Raw genomic sequence first — 23525 nt, forward strand, 5'->3', positions numbered from 1 at the left:
CTCCACCCTCCAGGAAGCACAATGGCATTTCAACAGGATGGCCGTTCTGTTGAATCAGCTGGGTTTGCATATCAACATGGCCAAGTCCGCCCGAATCCGGTTCAGTACCTACAGTACTTGGGAGCCTCCATCAATACTCTCAGAGCAAGCGTGTCTCCTTCGGAGGAGCAATGCTTATCAATTCTTCGGAAGGCTCACGCTCTCATTTCCGTTCCATCAATGACAGTGAAGACGGTGTCTTCTCTTCTGGGGTCGATGGCCTCTTGCATCTTCCTCACACCACATGCACACCTCCACATGAGACCGCTGCAGGAATGTCTGGAGGATCAATGGGACCAGAAATGAGGGAGCTGGGATGACAGGATCCACCTGTCTCTACACCCTCATCAGTCCCTGAGATGGTGGTGTTCAGCAGAGAATCTCCTCAGGGGGGGTTCCCTTCTTCAAGGACTTTCCCATTCAGACTATTGTGACGGATGCTTCTCTCCATGGCTGGGGAGCGCATTCAGACCATCTACAGATCCAAGGAACGTGGTCCCAGATGGAAGCCTTTCATCCGTTCTTCCAGACCAACTCCTTGCTTGTGCAGACGGACAATATGACCACAATGTATTACCTCAACAAGCAGGGGGGCTCGAGATCGCGCACACTGTCCCAAGAAGCGCAGGTGATCTGGCACTGGCTGCTAGCCAGAGGACTGATGATAATGGCTACCAATCTACCAGGTGTGCAGAATGCTCAGGCGGACGCACTCAGCAGGCTGGTCCAGGAAAACCACGAGTGGGTCCTAAACGACGAGGTAGTAGGAGACATCTTTGGGAGATGCGGTACTCCAGACATAGATCTGTTCGCCACCGCCGAAAACAGAAAATGCAGAGACTTCGCTTCCAGGTTTTACCAACCAGGGACTCTGGGGAATGCGCCATGGATCAGCTGGTTGAACACCTTTCTGTACGCTTTTCCACCCATTCCCCTGATTCCGGCAGTGCTCATCAAGCTGTCTCAATCCAGAGCGCGAATGATCCTCATTGCTCCGGAGTGGCCTCAACAGTGGTGGTTCACGGACCTGCTCCACCGGACTCTCCAACCCCACCTGCGGCTTCCATGTTGGCCGGACCTTCTAACGAAGTTCGGGGGGCAGGTGGTGCACCCCAACCTCTCATCGTTGAGTTTGGCGTCATGGCTCCTGAGATAGCACAGTATGGACACTTGAACTTGCCTGACAACTGCATGGAGATACTCAAGGAGGCTAAGAGACCTTCCACCAGGACTTCCTATGCCTACAAGTGGAAAAGGTTCTGCATCTGGTGCACGTCCAAGAACGCGGATCCTACCTCCTGCAAGGAAGATGTCATCCTTCCATATCTCTTGCATTTGGCCCAATCTGACCTTAATTTCCATTCTATTAAGATTCACCTCACAGCTTTAACTGCTTATAGGAAATGCCCTTCACAAACATCCTTCTTCCAGATTCCTGTAATTAAAGACTTTCTGGAGGGATTGAAGAAAGTATTTCCCCCTGTTAGACGTCCGTCGCCTTCATGGGAACTGAATGTGGTGCTGTCTCGGTTGATTAAGGAACCTTTTGAACCTATTCATAAGGCTTCTCTGCAGCATCTTTACTGGAAGGCGGCCTTCCTTGTGGCTATAACATCGGCCCGCAGGGTGAGTGAGATCCAGGCCTTGTGTTGCCAAGAGCCTTATACAGTGAATCATGCTTCTAAGGTTGTCATGAGGACTCACCCTAACTTTCTGCCTAAAGTGATTTCTGATTTTCATGTCAATCAGACGTTAACTTTACCTACATTTTTTCAACATCCTTCTTCTCCGGCAGAGAGGTCTCTTCCTTCCCTGGATGTTAGAAGGGTGTTTAAGTTCTACTTAGACAAGACCAAGGACATTCGTAGGTCAGACCAATTGTTTGCCAATTATGGTTCAGTCAGGACTGGTCTTGCCACATCTAAACAGTCCATCTCTAGATGGATAGTGTCCTGTATACAGTTATGTTACCAAAAGGCTAACAAGACCTTAGGGGGTAAGCCTAAGGCTCATTCCACCAGGGGCAAAGCAGCTACAGCGGCTTTGCTCCGTAATATTCCCATTGCATATATCTGTAGGGCTGCCACTTTGAAGTCTGTCCATACCTTTGTCAAACACTACTGCCTGGACTCGGATGCCAGGGCAGACGTTCAGGTTGGGCAGGCTTTGTTGAGAAATCTGTTTGCACAGTAGTGTTTTTTTTGTCTTTTCATCCACCTCTGGTTTGGTTTATTGGGATGGGCTTGCCATTCTATTCACAAGATTATGACTATACACAGAAATCCCCTGCTACAGAAGGAATAGCTTCTTACCTGTAACTCCAGTTCTCCAGTTCTGTAGTAGGGGTATCTTTGTAATATTCATAAGCGCCCTCCCTCCTCCCCGGTGGATGAAATGATAATGTACTGAATGCTACAGGCTTAGCTTTATACACCTTCAAAAACAACTGAAAGTAAAAGGCCTTTGGCTGTGCATCCTGGGATACCGAGGGTCTCTGGAGAGTTCCTTAAAGGCACGGTATCCCTTTTCCAGACACATAATAGCAGCCTATGGGGCTTGTCTGTCCAACCCTTCCCCTCTATCATGACAAAGGATTTTTGTGAAGGGGAGTTTCTCTAGGTGTGAAACTGTACAAAGTGTGTAAAATTTAATAATATTTGGCTATCCTTTTCCCTTCAAGATGAAGTGCTGGCCAATGTAGCCTTGTAGTTTTAGGCTGCATTATTTGTCTTTGATTTTCTCTTAAGTGTCTAAGCAGGACTGCAGAAGAAGACAATTTAAGAGACTATTTCGATTGTTCCCGGGTCCACGCACATAGGCGAGACTATTCACAAGATTACGACTATAACAGAGATACCCCTACTACAGAACTGGAGTTACAGGTAAGAAACTACTCCTTATAAAGTTTCTTACCTGAGCGCTGGTCTCCTTGCCACTGCTCTGTCCGGCGACGCTCCTCAAAATGGCTGCCTTTGTGAGTCATCTGGAGCTACAAAAAAAGAAAACGGACAATTTAGTTACTATTTATGTTTAGTATTAATTTATTTTCTAAATCAATGTTATTCATAAAGTTTACCGATATGTTTTAAAAATATTGTATAATTTTTTTAGAATATAAAAGTTGAAAATAAAGTATTTTAATAAATAAACTAAATTATACATTCTTGCTTTGTAACTATTCTTTTTAAAAATTTTAATTTGAAAATGTACTACTAATTTTTAATACATGTATTTTAGTTTTAAATAACATTCTTACCTTTAGGATGCTCCTTTAGGCTTCTTTTCCCTCCCGCGTTACTCTTAAAATGACTTCAAATAAGATAGACGCGGCAATCACCTAGACATATATGGAAATAAAAGAAGGACATTTCTTTATATTGTAATCAATGTAAAAGCGTGGGAAATTATTTTTAAATATTTTTTTAAGTGAATAATTATTTTCTATTATTCTTTTAAAATCATAAATTCAAAGATATCTTTTTAAAATAATTTTTACAAGAGCTTAATTTTTTTAATGAATATTATTTTTTTAATTAAATGATAGTTCTTTATTTATTTACTCTTAGGAGTATCAATTACTACTCTAACTCTGGGGGGGTGTAATAATAGGGTAAGTGTTGGATAGTGTAGGGGTTAAAATTACTATTCTAACTCCAGGGGGGTATAATAGTAGGGTAAGTGTTGGATAGTGTAGGGGTTAAAATTACTATTCTAACACCAGGGGGAGTGTAACAGTAGGGTAAGTCTTGGATAGTGTAGGGGTAGAAATTACTATTCTAACTCCAGGGTGGAGTAATAGTAGGGTAAGTGTTGGATAGTGTAGGGGTTAAAATTACTATTCTAACTCCAGGGTGGTGTAATGGTAGGGTAAGTGTTGGATAGTGTAGGGGTTAAAATTACTATTCTAACTCCAGGGGGGGTGTAATAGTAGGGTAAGTGTTGGATAGTGTAGGGGTTAAAATTACTATTCTAACTCCAGGGGGGGTGTAACAGTAGGGTAAGTCTTGGATAGTGTAGGGGTAGAAATTACTATTCTAACTCCAGGGTGGAGTAATAGTAGGGTAAGTGTTGGATAGTGTAGGGGTTAAAATTACTATTCTAACTCCAGGGTGGTGTAATAGTAGGGTAAGTGTTGGATAGGGTAGGGGTTTAAATGTACAATTCTAACTCCAGGGGGGTGTAATAATAGGGTAAGTGTTCGATAGTGTAGGGGTTAAAATTACTATTCTAACTCCAGGGGGGGTGTAATAGTAGGGTAAGTGTTGGATAGTGTAGGGGTTAAAATTACTATTCTAAATCAAGGGGGGTGTAATAGCAGGGTAAGTGTTGGCTAGTGTAGGGGTTAAAATTACTATTCTAACTCCAGGGGGGTGTAATAGAAGGGTAAGTGTTGGATAGTGTAGGGGTTGCAATTACTATTCTATATCAAGGGGGTGTAATAGCAGGGTAAGTGTTGGATAGTGTAGGGGTTAAAATTTCTAATCTAACTCCAGGGGGGTGGAATAGTAGGGTAAGTGTTGGATAGTGTAGTGGTTAAAATTACTATTCTAACACGTGGGGGTGTAATAGTAGGGTAAGTATTGGATTGTGTAGGGGTTAATATTACTATCCTAACTCCAAGGGGATTGTAATACTAGGGTAAGTGTTGGATAGTGTAGGTGTTAAAATTACAATTCTAACTCCAGGGGGATGTAATAGTAGGGTAAGTGTTGGATAGTGTAGGGGTTAAAATTTATATTCTAACTCGCGGGGGGTGTAATAGTAGGGTAAGTGTTGGATAGTGTAGGGGTTAAAATTACTATTCTAACTCCAGGGGGGGTGTAATACTAGGGTAAGTATTGGTTAGTTTATGGGTTAAAATTACTATTCTAAGTCCAGGGGAGTGTAATAGTAGGTTAAGTGTTGGATAGTGTTGGGGTTAAAATTACTATAAAAATAAATTAAATACAATTTAAAAAAAAAATAATTACGTTGTAAAGGCAGGCGCTGTAATAGCATCTGCGTTGTAATGGCATGCGTTGTAATAGCATGCGTTGTAATGCATCTTGCGTTGTAAAAGTTGCGTTGTGATGGTATTGCGTTGTGAAAGTTGCGTTGTAATGGTTGTTTCCCGTTAGAAACCTTGGGTGTTTGCATAGGCATGTCCATGCACCATATATGGTATTCCCCCTTGGCACTAAGTAATGCAAAGCAGCACTATGACTGGGATTGCATAACTTTCACGTTATTTCCAGAAATCGGACAAAAAGATTTTGCACCGATTTGCATCACTTTTCAGATGCAAACACAGCGGAAAATCATAGTACATCTGCCCCAGTGTCTCTAGAGCCATCATCTCCCAGTACAAGTGAGTTTTCACAATGCCTTCAGTGCCCAAATGGTTCTCAGTGCACTAAGTTGTTATTGTCCCAATGTCAATATTAACTTGATCCAGGCAAATTTTTAATTACACTCTATAAATTGAAGAAATGTGCACATTTCATGTTAACAGCGTTTACAAAACTTTGCGTGGCACATTTTTAAATCAATGTTACCTACTGTAGACTGGTTTAAGGAGAAATAGACTTGTCAAGGAATGTTTTTGCTCGAGCCAGTCTTCTTTAGGTATCTCAAGTGACATTACACTTAATGTGAGATACCCGCAAACCACAATCTGATCCATTCATGAAATTTTTGCAACAAAAATAGGAATTTTCATGCAGGCTTATTTTCCATAACTGCTTCTGTGTCCTCGCTGAGCTGTTGTTCTTCCCTACAAGAGCTGTCATTGGTACATTTTCTTTTATTTTTATTTTTAAACAGTTTTTATTGAGATTTATTGCAGAGCATTTCAATGACAGCATGACATTCATTACTTGTAAAATGACAATTACCTGAATCACATATTTTGCTACAGTCATATTGACCATCGCGCTGTTCTATACACTCTCCTCCCACCCCACCCTACCTAGACATGTTGAGGAGTCACATATCATGGTACAGTCACATATTTTCATCTGAATCAGAGTCTTCAGGCTGAGGGGGTTCACATGTATCTTCTCTGTACGTGTTCCACTTTCTCCAAATCTTCCCCCATTTTCTTGGGCAGCCTCTGTATATATACACTGATTTTTCTGCCACCATTGCCAGGTCCATATCCCTGCACCACTGAGTGAGAGTGGGACTAGCTCTGGAGCCCCAGCGCTGTGTGATATTCCTTTTGGCTACAGTCATTCCTAACGTCACCCAGTCCTGGGTCGTCTTATTTAAGTCTGTTGGGTCCCATATATTAAGGAGGTAGCATCTTGGACTTTGCAGGATAGTGATTTGCGTGACCTGAGAGAGTGTCCTCATGATCGCCATCCAATATCTCACAATCACGGGGCAGCTCCAGATAGTATGATAGAACGATCCCGTTTCCCCACACTCCCTAAGACAGTGTGGCGTGTCCGCCCTCCCAATTTTGTGTAGAAGTGTCCTAGTATAGTATGTACGGTGCAGTATTTTCAGCTGCACTAGCCTGAGTCTTGATGGAATAGCAGCCTCCTTAGGGGAAGCAAGCGCCTCTCTCCATTCTGCCTCATCGATATCTCCTACCTCGCACTCGCATTTGGCCTTCAGGGTCTCTGTAGGGTCTACTCTATTCTTTACTTTTTTCTTGTATGTCAGTGATATAGCTTTTTTCTGGAGGTGATCTGTTAGGAGTCTATCTTCCAGCGGGTAGGAGTCCTCCGGGTTCGTGTCTGGCGGTATTAGGGACTGTAATGCGTGTGTGATCTGCATGTATCTAAACCTCTCTGTCTCCGCCAGGCCGTATGTGGCCTGCAGGTGAGCGAAGATGACCTTCCCTCCCCTCTGCCATAGGTCTCCGACGGTTGAAATTCCTATTGAATCCCAATTACGGAACTCCTTTGTATTACCCAGCATACATCGTTTTTTGGTGTCCCACACCGGCATAGCCTTCGTGACCACTCCTTCCCAGCCAAGTGCTCGCTGAGCATCGAACCATGTACGCACTGTGTTTAATGTCGGACCCGTGATTGTGTGCCTCTTCTTTCTATTATATAGGGCATTCATTATCCCCGCCGGTTCTAATAGGTGCCTATCAAGTCTAAACGCTGGGTCGTCCTGTGGAACGTGCAGCCAGCAATTAATCGCGACCAGCTGGGAAGCCCAATGATATGCTTTGATATCCGGCAGGGCAATCCCGCCGTCATACCAACCCTTAATACGTTTTTGGAGCGCTATTCGAGGCGTTTTACCGTACCAAAGTAGCGTTGCGATCTCCGCGTTAATTGCTCCAAAATATGTCTGGGGGATAGGGAACGGCGAATTCTGTAGTGTGTACAGAAATCGTGGGAGGGTCACCATTTTGAAAAGGGCCGCACGTCCCAGTAGTGTTAACGATAGCGTGCGCCAATGTTTAACATCCTTTTTAAATCTCATCAGGGGTTGAGTTAAATTTATTTCAGTGAAATGTGCACGATCATGTGTCACGAATATTCCCGGATACTTGAATCCAGCTATGACTATTTGCAACTCGCAGCCACTGGGTAGCTGATTTGTCCCAGTTGATGGTGTATCCGGACACACGCCCATATGCAGCACATATATCTAATAAGCGGTCTATGGAGTTCTTTGGGGAAGTCAGGTATAATAGAATGTCGTCCGCATATAGCGAGATATGGTCTTCCCAGTCTATTGCCCATTTTATTCCTTGTATCCCGGGGTCTTGCCTTATCCACGCTGCCAGCGGCTCTAACACTATCGCAAAAAGCAGGGGTGATAGTGGGCAGCCCTGCCTTGTCCCTCTTCCCAGTGGAAATTCTTTCGACCTATAACCCTTTACGGCCACTTGGACCACTGGGCTTGTGTACAATAGGCGGACCCATGTACAGAACTTTGGCCCGAAGCCCATACGCTGCAGGACCGTGAAATGAAAGGGCCACTCTACCAAGTCGAACGCCATTCGTGCGTCCAGGGAAAGTATAGCTGCGTCCTCTGTTATGTTTGCCCTACGTTCCATTACTCCGAACAACCTTCTTAGATTAAGCGCCATATTACAGGTTGGCATAAACCCTGACTGGTTAGCGTGTATAAGTTCTAACAAATGCGGCTGCAGCTTAGTGGCCAGGGTCTTTGCGAGTATTTTCGCCTTCGCATTGAGGAGAGATATTGGTCTGCAGGATGCGCATTCATTCACCGGTTTACCTGCTTTATAGATTGCCACTATGGTGGCAAGACGCTGGTCTCTCGGTAAGATTCCACTTGCGAAGCTGTCTGTAAACATCGCCAGTAGATGGGGCACTATGTGTTTGGCTTTCCCTGTGTGAAGCGCCCTTATTGCCTGTGTAAGCTCCTCTGGCGTAAGATCCTCCTCTAAGGCAGTCATCGCGTCTGAGTCTAGCGTGGATAATCAAATGTCGTGTAGAAAGGCCAGATTCTCGTCTACCGTTGCGACTGCTACTGGTGTATATACCGTCTTGTAATGTTGCGCAAGCGCTTCTGAGATCTGTTGTGGCGTAGACACCAAATAACCGTCTTTTGTCCGTATTTGTGTTATCCAATTACTAGCCCTCTCTTTTTTCCCCAACCAAGACAGCAATCGGCCTGCTTTATCTCCCTGACCAATATCTTGTGTGGAGTGCTAGCTAGACTGTCAGAGGCTTCCTCTTGTACATATGTTCTATAGGCCTGCTGGGCCAAGTGCAAGGCGTGGGCTGTTTCTTCCGTGATATTGTATGCGGGCATCTGCTCTGCCCTTGCGACCCCTGACTCTAGTTCATCAGTGTGTTTCTGATGTTCTCTCTTTTTGCCCGTGATGAGTGAGATTGCGCCACCCCGGAACACTGTCTTATAGGCCTCCCATAGTGTAGTCGGTGAGGAAACTGAGTGCTGATTTTCTTCAAAATAGTGCTTTGTGATCTGTATGAGTGATTTACGCAATCTATGGTCCTGAAGGTAACCGGGTCTAATTGGAAATAGTCTACGAGTCTGTGGGGTAAATGGTGCGTAGGTGATGAGGGCTGGTGAGTGATCCGATATACCTCTAGGCAGATGTCTAACGTCTGTCATCCCCAATATTCCGGTGGCTAGTGTGAAGATGTAATCAATTCTGGAGAGACTATTGTGAGTCCCGGAGTGGAATGTAAACTGCCTGTCCGTTGGATAGCTGGTCCGCCATGCATCCATCAGCCCAAGCGCCTCTACAAAGTCCTGTAATCTATGAGATGACCCACCTGCGTCTCTAGGAGGTTGCCTATTCAGTGTAGAATCCATAACTGCGTTAAAGTCACCTCCTATAATCAGTTCCCCACGAGGAAGTGTCCAAAAAAATCTACCCAGGTCTACAAAAGCACCTTGATGCAGTGCCGGCGGAATATATACCAACACTATATTGTAAGATTTACCGTCCCATTGACCTGTGGTGGCCGCAAAGCGTCCCTGGTCATCATGACATGTGTTAGTGACTATAAATGGGAAACGTTTGTTTATTAGGACCCCTCTCCCTCTAGATCCGGATGTGAATTCCGAGTGGACTATCATCTTGAATCCCCATCTGTTTAGGGCTTTAACTGATGTCCTCTGCAGGTGTGTCTCTTGAAGCAGTGTCACCGCCACATTCTTCCATCTCAAATACTGTAGGACCAGTCCCCGTTTAATTTTGTCCCCTAACCCATTAACATTCCAGGAGACTATTGACAACTGCGATCTCTGTCCCTTGGGGCTGTGGTTTTGCGTGTCTGTGTCTCCATCACCCTGGCTCATGTCTGGCATTGTGATCTGAGGTGGGCCGTCTTTTCCGGACTCTAATACTGCATCCTGTCATATCCACAATCATCTGCATTAGAACAACATCCAGGGGGCTACGGCCCCAAGCAAAAGAACATCTTCAAAGTGATCCCATCCCCCACCCCCCTCCCTGCCTCCCTGCCCAGCGGATTCAAAACTACCCACCAGCCCAACTCAGCAGAGCGCTTTAGTCCCATAACTGTGTACTTGTATGAAGGGGGGGAAGAGTCCGTTCCCACCACACAAATGTCCCCGATAAGCTATCCTCAGTACAACCTGTTGAGGTGCTATGCATGTCTCAGTTCGGACCCTCCTCTGGGGTCGTCGTTCTGCTTCTCGCATCCTACCATCCTCATCTGCTCCCAGCCGGCCAATTGTAGCCGGAGCCTGCCGATTCCTCAGCAGAGTATCTGTCAGCCGCCATAGGTCCTGTCATAAAATGGGTAGGGGGGACAGTGAGGGGTTGAAAATCCGTGTAGTATCAATTATACCATCTCCCTTCACAGTCCCGGCCAGGCCTGCCCTGAGATTCACTCCACCTCACTTCCATTTCTTGTCTCATCCTGGTGGTCTGGTGTGTCGCCCTCCTGTCCGCCCGCGGCCTCTTGCGAGGAGCGTCTCAGCCTGCCCGGCCTTTGTCTGCGGCTCCCTTTCGCCGGTCTCCATCCCTCCAGCCAGTCTCGGGCCGTACTGGGCGACTCAAAAAACCATGTTTTCCCTTCAGCCTCGACTCTGAGCTTGGCCGGATAGAGCATTGCGTATTTGAGTTCTCTGTTGCGAAGCTCTCGCTTAACCTCCGTGAAGGTACGCCGTTGAGCCGATATGGCTGCCGTGTAGTCCGGGTACAGGGTCACTACGCCGTCGTCTATTCGGAGAGGTGGGCCAGTCCTGGCCGCTTGTAGGATTGCATCCCTGTCCCTAAAATTGAATATACGTGCCAGGATAGGTTGAGGGGGGCTCCTGGCTTGGCCGTCCGCCCGGAACTCTATGTGCCCTCTCCACCGAGAAGAATTTGGAGAGTCCGCGAGGGCAGAGTTGCGTCTGTACCAACTCCTCAACAAATAGGTCTAGAGCTGAACCTCTGACAGTTTCCGGCACCCCCACGAGGCGCACGTTGTTGCGCCGAGAGCGCCCTTCCTGGTCATCAAGTTTGTCCGATAGCTGTTTTTGCACGAGCTCTAGTTGGCGCACTTGCTTCTGTAGAGTTGCAGTATCTGTAGACAGGGCCTTTGTTGTGGTTTCGACTTCCGTCACTCTCGATCCCATTTTAAAAAAGTCAGCCCTTAGCAGTTTCACCTCACTGGAGATAGAGCTAATGGATGTCTGCATTTGTAGCAGGGTGGCCATTACGTCCTTAAGAGTAACCTCCTGCGGTGGTTCTTGCTGCTGGCCCTTTGCTGCACTATCTGACATGTTAGGCCCCCCTTGTTGGTCCTTGGCGACGGTGTATTTTTCGATTCGGTGACTCTGCACCATTCTAGACCCCCTGGTACTGATTGGGCTGTGTGGCGCAGGGCGCACCTATCGTGCGTGTGGTGGTCTTGTCACAGCGTCTCGCACACCGATGAAGAATTCGCCCGGTCTTTGGGCAACAAAGCTTTCCTGTGCATTTTTCCTTGTGCCTGCACCAGAAGCCTATTTCTTGTCTGCCACCCGTCTAGAGCCTTTTGTCATTAGCACTTGGCCTGGGGGGGTCCGGACTGTTATTTAACCTTGCCGCCGCTGCTTCTGTGCCTCTTGTCCTCCTTCCATCCCCTGGGCTCTACCTTGGCCCCTGTCGCCGCGGTGGGTCAGGCCTTGCTGCTGGATGTCGCTGCAGCACTCACCAGCGCTTCCCGCCGTGCCGCTGCTTCTTTGACTCTCTCCCAGGCTCTCCAGAGGCTCTGGGGGGGGGGGGGGGCGCAGGTGATCGCGGCTCTCCACTGCCACCCCGCAGCACCAGACCGCTTTATCTGGACCTTGGTGGACCTTTTAAGGCTGCCGCGGTGGGTCGTCTCTCCCGCCCGACTCCGCTGCAATCTTGGGCCTCCGATGTCGTCGCTACGTGCGGCTTTGACGTGTACTGTGGCTCCCGGTTCCACCACCGGGACCAGGCTGCGATTCTTCTCCTGGGCTGGAGCGGCTGGAGCGGGTCGCGCCAATTTCCTTGCTTTCAGCGATCGGGACCGGAGGCAGTGCGGTACCAGTTTCGGTGTACCTCGTTGCTCAGAGGTCAGGATTCATGCCAGGATCTATAGGGGATCAGTCAGTGTGCTTCGGAGCTCCTCTAGGCTGCGGCCATCTTCTACCGTCGCTAGCCACGCCCCCCATTGGTCCTTTTTTTATTGTCACAGACTCAGGGTTGGGCTGGCCTGTAGGGTAATCTGACAGTGCCAGAAGGGCTGATTTGGCAAGGCCATGTGTGGGGCTAGTTTTCTGGCTACTTGTGGGCCTGTTTTATGATCTGGTGGGTTAATTTTTATTGTTGATTTCACTGATATTACTACTAACATTTCCAACAACAAAAACAAATGCATGCAGTATCCCATACCTTGTAAAATACTTATACAGCATGTCTTCACAAGTTCAACATTGCCATGATTTGTAAATGTGGGACACTTTTAGATCGAAGCCCACCAGAAAGAGCAGTTGTCTGGTTGTGAAAAGACTTCCTGTGTGCATTTTGAAAGCTTCCCTTGGAATGCACTCCACCCATTGCGTAACATTACCTTTGTGGTTTGTTACTCACATTTTCTGGCTTTCTATTTGCTGGCTTTATTTGTTTTAGGATATCCAGCATGTCTTTTTCTCTCCCAAAGAGCAAAGCTGGTTTCCCATAGCTCCTTGTATTCATCTACGAATCCTCACTTTTTGTAAACTGGCCTTTAAATTTTGTTCTTATCTTGCCATATTTGCTGTCCGTTCAAAGACAGAGGTCAAATGCCAGGGTCTGTCTTCTGGGGGAGCTTTGTGTTTACTTTTCTTTCTCTGACCTCAAAGTGAGAGAATTTATGTGACAATCATGCTGGGGTATTTTTCTTGCACACAACAAAATGTAAATGTCATTAAAATGTCATTAAATAATTCGTGCAAATATTTCAGAATTCATCAGAAATAGGAAAGTACAAATAAAGCAATTTTTTTTGTAATTCGGATGTGTGGTGAAAACAAATATTTTGATAGGATCAAAGAAAATCAAAACACTAGCATATGCCATTTCCACACATTATCATGTGGGCACTGTCTAGTTCTATCAGTAAAACTGTATGTGCAAATGTAATAGTCAATTCAATTGAAAATGTGTTGTCTGTAATGGGAGTGTGCTAACACATCATGTATACTCCACTCTACACCACTCCACTCTACAACACCCTACTCCACTCTTTGACAATCCACGATACCCTATGCCACTTTACTCCACTCTACCCTACTCCATGCTATGCCCCTCCACTCTGACACATTTCTCCTCACTGCGCTACACTATGCCACTCCATTGTACACCACTCCACTCTACAACACTTTACTCCACTCTGCACCCCACCAATATATGCCCCTCCACTCTACAAACCATCCACTCTACCCCTTCAACTCTGTGACACTCTACTTTAATCAACTCTTCAACACTCTACTCTATGACACTCTATTCACTACAGTCTACTACACTACACTTTATGACACTCTACTCCACCCTATTCCACTTCAGTCTAGGCTACTCTACTCTATGCTACTTTAATCTACGCCATTCCATGACTCTACTCCACTCTACTCTATGCTACTTTAATGTACACCATTCCACGACTCTACTCCACTCTACGCTACGCAACTTTATGACTCTAGTCCATTCTATGCCACTCCATGCCACTCTACTCAAAGTCGCTCTATGACACTTCACTATATGACACTGCACTCTACGATACTCCACTCTACAAGACTCCACTCTATGACACTCCACTCTATGACACTTTATTTCACTCTACGCCCCTCCACTTTATGCCCCTCGACTCCACGACACTTCACAACACTTTACCTCAATCTTCGCCACTCTACTTCACTCTACACCACTCTATCTCACTCTTCGGCACTCCACTTTAAGACACTCTCCTCTGTGCCACTAACATTCAGCTCTGCTGAACAGCAGACACGCTAGTGTACAATATAGCTAAAAACACATTGGCAAACCTATAGCTCTTGCATGGGCAAGACCTATTGGCTTTATCAGTGCTTTGTCAATGCTTGTTTAGCTTTTTCATTCGGTAATGGGGGCCACTTTTATTCTGATGCCCGGCCTATTTTCGATCCCACTCCGACCCTGCCCACCACTACCACTACCACTGCCGCAAGAGGGTAAAAAGCAGCTTTAGGTTTGAACCTAAACAACAAAATAAACGCTCTGCCCCGCCCACTTTCACCCGGGCACCATCTCTCAATGACGACACTGGGCATACCATCTTGTAGCATCTCGAGCGATTCTTGAGACGGAAAGTTAGCCTGGTAGGGTGATTTGTGGAAAGTGAGCTGAAGTTATACATTCAACGTTTCTTACCCATATATAGCAGAAGACTCTCTTAGACGCCTGGGTGGGTGCCGTAAATCACTTAAAGAGAAGCAGAAATTCTCTGCAAGACCCCCTACCATAACATTTGCGTACTTGTACAGAACTGTTTTCTTTCGCTATTATTAGATATCCTTCAGCATGTCCTTAGAACCAATTACTGATTGACAAATGTTATGACTCCAGCCTCGTTGAATAAAATATGAATCGATAAAAACATAAATATATATATATATATATATATATATATATATATATATATATATATATATATATATATATATATATATATATATATATATATTTATATATGTATATATATATTTATATATATAATTTCATTATAAAACGATTCTTACATGGAAACAGAAGGCAACAATCAATAGTATACCATAAGTACAAATGATGAGCCATAAAAGCTACATGTAACATTTTGCCAGATCCCGCAGCCACTGAAGGGGGTAGAACTAAAAGCAGACTCTTGATTTTAAATATAATATATATTTCTTTACATTCTTCTTCATTTTGTAATATTTATTCAATTCAATAAAAATTCACAAACTAAAAAAAAATGTAGTGTCTCTGAATTGTTTTTTTTTTACCGTATAAGTAACACACCGAGCAGCAAATCAACAAAGAACAAGGCACAGGAAGGTAAACGACAGCAATGGAAAACCGGAAATGTGGAGCATTGTAAAGCCCGCATTACAGGAGTAAGGTCAACTCTGGGGTTAGGGAGGGTGGAGTTTCTGTGAATTGCAAGTGGGACCCAAAGGCTCTTTAGAAACGAAGAATACGAAGCCAATTAATAATTCCTGAGTTAGATTCACCTGATCATTCTTCATTTTGTCCCAGAGTTTCATCCGGAGACTTCGGTCTCAGAAACGAAACAGACCTGTGGTGACCTGTAGCAATGAATCTCGATCATAATACCAAGCTCGTTTCAGTGACCGGCTCCTTTGCCACATTTCCACACATCATTGTATATCCTCCCACCTGCTCTGGCTAATGGTAAGACAGTGTATACAATTCAAGACTCTTTATTTGGTATGTCGGGCCTATTTTAAGATTGAACCTGTATATCTTAGATACCTCATTATGCTATACTCTCTGCCCAGAACACTAAAGTTATCCAACTCGATGCTGGCGCAAGTGCCTAGCTCCTTCAGTTATATTTCAACTAAATTATGGAAAGCATTGCCACTGCCCCTATGCCAAAGTCCAAGGGAATAGATATATCGTAATAACCTGAAAATCCATCTCTTCTAAGTGTGCAGGTTATGCGAGATGGATCAGTGGGGTAGTCTTACTCTTAGCTCTGGGAAGCCCCTTATAACATAACATATCCCTGACATTTTTATTGTGAAAAGCATATGTTAATATAAATAGGAATTTAAGAGTGAATTATTATCACTCTGTATTAAAGCCTACAGATGGGTATTTTGTTACATGGAATCTCACAGATTATTGTAGTAGGCAAGAGTTTTGGTGTTGCTTGCTCCCTGTGATGGTTGCTTTGTGGAATAGTTTATGCTCAAAACAGTGGTCCTGAGTTGGTAATAATAACAAGCTATAGTTCTGATTGGTGCACTGGGTAACCCTGTGTCCGATGATGCAATATGTCTGGTCTGCTTATTATGAAACATTATGACAAAGGCAGTTGGTCTAGGTTATTTATTGTGAAAAGCATTTGTTAAAGTCAGTAACCCTCTAACAATGGGTTGTTATTACATTTTATTACAGCGATAGGCACGTGTTTTGTTACATGTAATCTCACAGATTACCATAGTGTAGGAAGGGTTTTGGTGTTGGCCATTCACTCTGACAAACCATAGGGAAATCCACTCTGATAATTCTTGTTATGCCCTTATTGGGAGGGTTAGTATATCGCTTTCAAACTGTTTTTCGATAGATATTTATAAGTTTATAATTGTATGCATGATGGTATCCAGTTTATGTTCACTTGAATAGGCCTGTGTTGGTTAAGGTGCAAAGCCAATAGAAAAGGCTATAGGCCTTACCGGTTTATTGGGAAAAGTCATGCCAAGGATCTATTTATTAAGAAACGTTATGACGAAACCAGTAGCTCTGACCTACTTATTGTGAAAAGCATGTGCTAAAGGCAATAGACTTTTAAGAATGGATTGATATGACACTGTGTTAAAGCCTGAAGGCAGGTACTTTGTAACATAGAATATCACAGATTTCCATAGTAGGCCAGGGTGTTGGTATTGATGACTTACCTGAACAAACTGTAGGGACAGAAGATATGCACTATTATTATCCTTTTCCAACTGTAATTGTGTGTACATCTTCAATTTTTTGACTGCATGCCTGATGATTGCTTTGTGGGAAATTTCAGAATAATAGTATTTTGCGTTGCCAACTGTAATTTTGTATACATTTGCAATTTATGACTGATGGTTTGTAATGTATATGCTTATGCTCAGTACAGCTGGCCTGACTTGGTTATGTTGGCAACCAATGATAACAGCTATAGCATTGATCGGTGTGCAGGGAAGTGTTATACCAAATGAAATATGTCTGGTTTGTTTATTATGGATATTCGTGAAGAATTCAGTAGGCCTGGCTTATTTATTGTGAAAAGCATTTGTTAAAGCGTGTCGGCCTCTAAGAGTGAATGTTTATTACGTTATGTTACATGCCATAGACAGGTATTTTGTTAAATTTTATCGCACAGATTATCATAGTAGGCAAGGGTTGATGTTATGTGCTAATGGCTTTTAAAGGTGGATTGTTATTACACTGTGCTAAAGCTTGTAGGCAGGTATTTTGTTACACTGAATCCTGCAGATTACCGGAGGAGGCAGGGTTTTGCTGATGGTTGCCCCTTCGGTTAATCTGTGGGCATAGATGCTTTGCACTGTGAGAATCCTTTTAGGATGTCTTAGTAGAGACAGTGTTTTGCTTTGCCAACTATAATTTTACATACTTTTGTAATTTTATGACCGTATACCTGATGGTTGCCGTGAGGGAAAGCTTAAGTTCAAAACAGGAGGCCTAAATTGATAATGATGAAAAGCAAATTATGCCAGCTACAGGCCTGATTGGTGCACTTGTAAAGGGTATTACAGGATCAATAGCTTTGACGTGTTTTATATGAAAAGCAATGTTAAGGGCAGTAGGCCTGACATACTATTTGTAAAAAGCAAATGTTAAAGTCAATAGGCATTTAAGAGTGGATTGTTATTTATCTGCAGTAAAGCCTACCAATAGGTATTTTGTTATGTAGAATCTCACAGTTTACCTTTGCAGGGAAGGATTTTGGAGTTGATTACCCACTGTGGCAAATCCTAGGGGTAAAAGATTTGCTCCGTACTAATTCTTTCTAGAATATATTCTGAAGGCCTAGCAGGCTTAGCTGTCTGCCCAAATGTTGAAATAAAATATCTATCTATCTATCTATCTATCTATCTATCTATCTATCTATCTATCTATCTATCTATCTATCTATCTATCTATCTATCTATCTATCTATCTATCTATATATATATATATATATATATATATATATATATATATATATATATATACATAAATATATATATATATTCACACACATCTATATATATAAAAACGAATGTATGTCTGTCTGTTTGTCCTTTATGCATTACTACATCATTCATCCGATCGCCATGAAACTTTGGGAAGTTGTTGAGTACACTCCCGCGAAGGTTTCTGGCATAATTTTTTTTTAAATATCGGCCCCCCAGGGCTCTCATAATCTTTTGAATACTGATAAACGTTTACAGTTTCCGGTGCGACGCGCTTTTGAAATGACCATCAACAAAGCACAAGTACATTCGCTGCAAGTGTGTGGACTAGATTTGGAGAATCCGTGATTCTCACATGGACAACTGTATGTGCCCAGCTCACACGTCGGAAAAGCTTCTGATTTATTCGTGTACGCACCAGACGGAGAAAAAAAATATTGTGTATTTATTTATTTATTTATTTATTCATTTAGCTTATAAGGCGCGCAGCTACCCGCAGTGGGTTTCCCGGCGCCAAGGGACAGAGTAAGACGGGGAAAAAAAGATCAACCATAAATCATTAGTGAAGTGAGCCACCATAAGTCATCACTGAAAAAGCCACGTCTTAAGTCCCTTGCGGAAACGAAAAAGATTGGTTTCAGTTTTTAAGACAGCGGGCAAAGTATTCCAGAACTTCGGACCCAGGTGGGAGAAGGAGCGGCCGCCCATCTTCACCAACCTGAATCTCGGAATCACAAAATCACCTTTCCCAGAAGATCTCAGGGAGCGACTAGGAAGATAAGCTTGGATGAGGTCATGTAGATACGCAGGGGCTACACCTTGTTTAATCTTGAAAATGTAGCAAAGAGCCTTGAACTTAATTCGACTGGCAATGGCCAGTGAAGATCATAGAGTGCTTGGGAAACAGAGGCTCTCTGAGGGACATGGCATAGAAGCCGTGCAGCCGCATTCTGCACAACCTGAAGTTTGTTTAACATTGCTAGATCGGTTCCTAGGTTAAGGACATTTCCGTAGTCTGTGATGTATTCTTATAGGTTCTGTATCGATCCCCCTATTCCTGACCCTGTTCTGGTTAACAAGTTAACTAGCAGCCATCCCATGATGCAGAAACCGTTATCTGATTAAGCCACACTACGGCACAGGAACGTGTTATCTGATTAGGTCATAACGCTTGCCATCTAATTAGACAAGCGATATTCCTCCAGCCCCCGATAAGGCATACGGAGTTCTCAAAACAAATCAAACCTATGACAACCTGGGAAAAACCCTGCGGCCATTGTTTTGATTTCATCGAGAACTTCAGCAAAAGAATGTGCTAACGACCAAGTCGTATGACATCCTTATTGACGTATCTATGTCCATCCTTACGTCAATCTCGGCACCTTACAGGTATAAATATTACCGGTATTGCCTTAAGCAAACACACGCGGTGGTGACGAGATCGGAGCAGCCAGACTTGCCGAAGCCCAGAGCAGAGCAGACCCCGCTGGCGCAGCCCCGCCTTCCTGACGCGCTGAGAACGAGACGCTGCTTTCTCCTGCCGAGAAATCCAGCTCCGGCGCTTCCGGGTAGCCCTCGCAGGCAGCCTGGAATATCGAGACCAGAGACGAGAGATACCATCCCTCATTCATCCTAGATTCAAGGTACAGAACTGAATAACCCCTTGCAGAGAATTCTTGAGTCAGTCACTTGGCAAAACAAACTTAACTTAAACTGCTACTTTCTATTCCCGCCCACGTATTAGGCTTAGGTCAGGTACACCGGGGTAGGCGTAGTTAGAAACACCAGTTGAGTACGATTAGTCAAATGTATATGTGTATGTAACTATTTTATCCATTTTAAACCACCTTATGGCTTAGAAACCATATAAATGTTTTTACAGTATTATTTTATACTTCTGCTTTTATTGTATGCACTTTACTTAACCATAAGTATTGCGATAATATCGATCCATTTCTCTTGTATGAGAAAAGAGACTGATCAATAAATAACATCTTTTATTGAACACGCCCGTCTCTTCCTTTTCTCTACAATCTGGTGAGACTAAGAATGCACGTACTGACTGAGTAAAATAAGTTGTCTTTTGTTTTCACACGACTCTAGAGATACACTCTTGATTAGGGGAGAGCAAAGTTGTCATGTTCTATGGTTGTCAGAAACTAAATCCCTTCTTGTCTATCCAGGGAGGTTCAACTCCTCCTTGCCTATTCGAGAAAGTTTCTAGTGAACTCTGAGCTAGCTGGCAAACCCAAAACTTTAAGTCTAATATCGACAATAGAAGACCTAGTTAACGTCTGGTCTAGGCCTATACTATTGAAGGTATTATTCCAATGCGCAGAGCCTATTGGGATAATAGGAACTACACTACATGGCGCCCAACGTGTTTGGATAGGTGATAAAACTAACGCAAGACATTAGAGTAACTCAGTCGTGCTTTTTCACTCAGACCCCTTTTTACTCATAATACTCCAAAGACGTCTGGAGTGGGTGAAAGGTCATATCCGCCAAACCTCGCAGGAAAAAACTCCTATGTATGGTTCTTGGTTTAGTCAACGTTGAAGGATACACTGTTCCAAAATATTGTGCATCTAATCTTTGTTTCCAAAGAAACCTGATCTGCAAACAAACAAAATAACCTTCCTGACAGTAAAATGTCAGACACTGAAGAAGAAAGAGAGATAGCTAGAGTAGCAGCTGAACTCGTAACAGCTGATAATACTATGCAAGAAGCAGACCCGGATATAATACTCATCCCGGTCAACAAAAGGAAATCTATAACTTTAAAACTTATAGAAAATGGACTGACACCTAGAGGTGGCACAGTCATATTCGTAATAGAGGCACACGAATATCGGCAGACAGAGGTATTCTATTCATGGATACACTTTCCAGCAGCAAATGCTGTAACAAAGCACTTCCACTATTACAAAACAGAGGAACCTCCTGATGAATACACTCCTTTCGAGGAGGTGGAAGTACCACTTAAATTTCAAGAGCACGCGCTCTTGTTTAATGGCGCCCTAAAACACAACAATTACATCACCAGGCTCGGTCCATTAGGTAGACCAGGAGCAACGTGGCCGGTCCTAGCCGGATACACACCACATCCAGACATCGAAAGAATGTCTGCAGCAGATCTTCTAATACAACTAAAACAATTAATAAAAGTACATAGACAATTAGTCCAATATGTAATGCGGACTTCAACAATCCAACCAGCAATTAAAATTCCACAGCTGACCCCTCATCAGGGGAACACAAATAAAATTACACCACAGAACATACAGTCCTGCCTAGGTAAAGTACCAGCTAAAAGGGAACAAATACCATTCTGGTTAGCACAAAAAATCACCCAAATAGAGGCGGTGTTTCCAGACACCACCCCTGTGGATAAACACAGGATTCTGACTATCTGTCTTCCAATGGGAATCGCACCACACGTGGAGGACTGTGACACTTGGGGTACAGTCTTTGCTTCCATCTACACAAAAACGCATGGTGTTCCATCCATCTCGGTAATACCAGATGTGCTAAAACAAATTCAAGACGAATACGGTCCAGAACCCGCTTTAACTCTTGGTATGAAATTACTAAAAGACTTCAAGCAGGTCTCGGCAATACTATTAGCCAACATAAAGGGAGAAGCAGCAAACGTGGCGATCCGCCAAAGGTTAAAAGAAACAGATATAGCAGACCAACCTGCTGAAATTGCCAGAATTATAGAAAAATCCTATGAGGAACTAGGTAGAGATAGTTTAGGTGGAATACCAGTAAAACCCCAACTGATTGAAAGTCCTGAAAAAATATTTATTAAAAATAATCTAAACAGTCAAAAAAAGAACTGGGATGGAAACAAACAATCCAATCCAAAAGAAAAGAGATTCCAGTCCAGAGGAAGGTCTCCTCGGCGGAGAGAAAGATCTCCGGACCAAGGACCCAAGTCTCCCCAAAGTGAGCCCTCTGGGAAAAAATACAACCTTAGAAATAGGGATAATATAAAGAAACCGGATAGATATCAAGATTTTTATACACGTCCCTCTCAATCTTTTCAGACTTCCTCGCAGAAATCGGAAAGAAGAGGACGATCGGAACCCAGGGAAGGGCACGTCAAGTCCAAAGACAAGGAACCTGCTCATCCAAATAAAAAATTACAATTTCCAAAAAAGAAGGTAGCCAGTATTAAAGTAGTTAACAATGCCGAGAATACTGAGGACACAACTGAAAAACGGAGAATGGGCTCAGACAATGCTAGACAGCGCAGCAGAAGTGAGCATAGCTCGCAAAGTCCTTATGAATCATCTGGAGACAGTGGACACGAATGAATACCTTCAAGTGGAAACTGCAGACACCAGAGTTAGCAAACCTCACAAAATATATGAAATAACTTTACGTATAGAAGGGGATAAGACTAGAAAAATAAGGGGACTATTTTGGGATAATCTCTCCAAGGGCTATGACATCCTTCTAGCTGAAAAAGACTGGCCACCAGAGTTTGTCAGGGACTGCCCTCATGGCGAAGAAATAATTATGCCTGCCTTCTCAAATCATATCCCAATTCATAAAAAATACACACTTGCTAGAAAGTGGGCAGTAGCTCAAGCTCCTGCTTTATATAAAAATCACGCAGGATGGGATGAGGACTCTCCTCCTCACAAAATCCAGTTAAAATCACAACCTACTGCACAAAGACAGTACCCAATTAAGCAAGAAGCTAAAAAACAGGTAAAATAAATCCTAGATCAACCAGAATACCAGGGGGTGATTGAAACTTGCACCTCACAAATGAACAACCCTTTGTTTCCTGTCTCCAAACCAGACAATTCATATCGTCTAGCTTTGGATTACAGACACCTTAACTCATGTTGCAAAACTTTTGCAGTGCAAAACTCGCATAGTGCAGCGCTAATGAATAACATAGTGCGCAAAAAATACAAAACAACATTAGACATCTCTAATGGATTCTTTTGTCAAAATATAGCACCAGAGAGCAGATGTTTGTCTGCGTTCTCAATAAATGGCGCTCAAAAACAATTCTGTCGGTTACCCCAAGGGTTCAAGAACAGCCCAGGATTATTCTCAGCGAGAGTAACAGAGTTACTACAAACATATGATGACGAAGCATTATCTTATGTCAACGACATATACCTAACAGATGATGACTTGGATACTCACTTGAAGAGAGTGAACACCATAATACTTGGGTTCGCAGCAGAGGGTTACAAATTCAACTTTAAAAAATCTCGAATTGCCCATCTAACAGTCCTGTTCTTAGGATATGAATTATCAAGTGAAGGCAAAAGCCTGGCTGACAATTTCCTAGAGAAATGTGCCGTACTCCAAGCACCTAGAACACTAAAAAACCTACAGTCAATTCTAGGCTTCCTAAATTTCGGAAGAACATACATTGCAAATTACGCAGAAAGGGTCAAGCCCCTTTATGATCTAATAAAACCAGATTTTAAAAGAACCAATTGGACTCAAAAACACACAGAAATTTTGAGATCATTACAAACAGACATGTTAATTAAAACAAAATTAGAAACACGTGATAACACACGCAATCTTGTGATTCGAGTCATCCCAGGAAGATGCGGATTCACATACCTGACCTCTAATGAGGGAGAAAAGGTACCAATTGCATTCAAATCACACTTGTACACAGAAGCTGA

Source organism: Lissotriton helveticus, chromosome 9, assembly GCF_964261635.1.
Source record: "Lissotriton helveticus chromosome 9, aLisHel1.1, whole genome shotgun sequence".
Classification (NCBI taxonomy): Eukaryota; Metazoa; Chordata; class Amphibia; order Caudata; family Salamandridae; genus Lissotriton; species Lissotriton helveticus.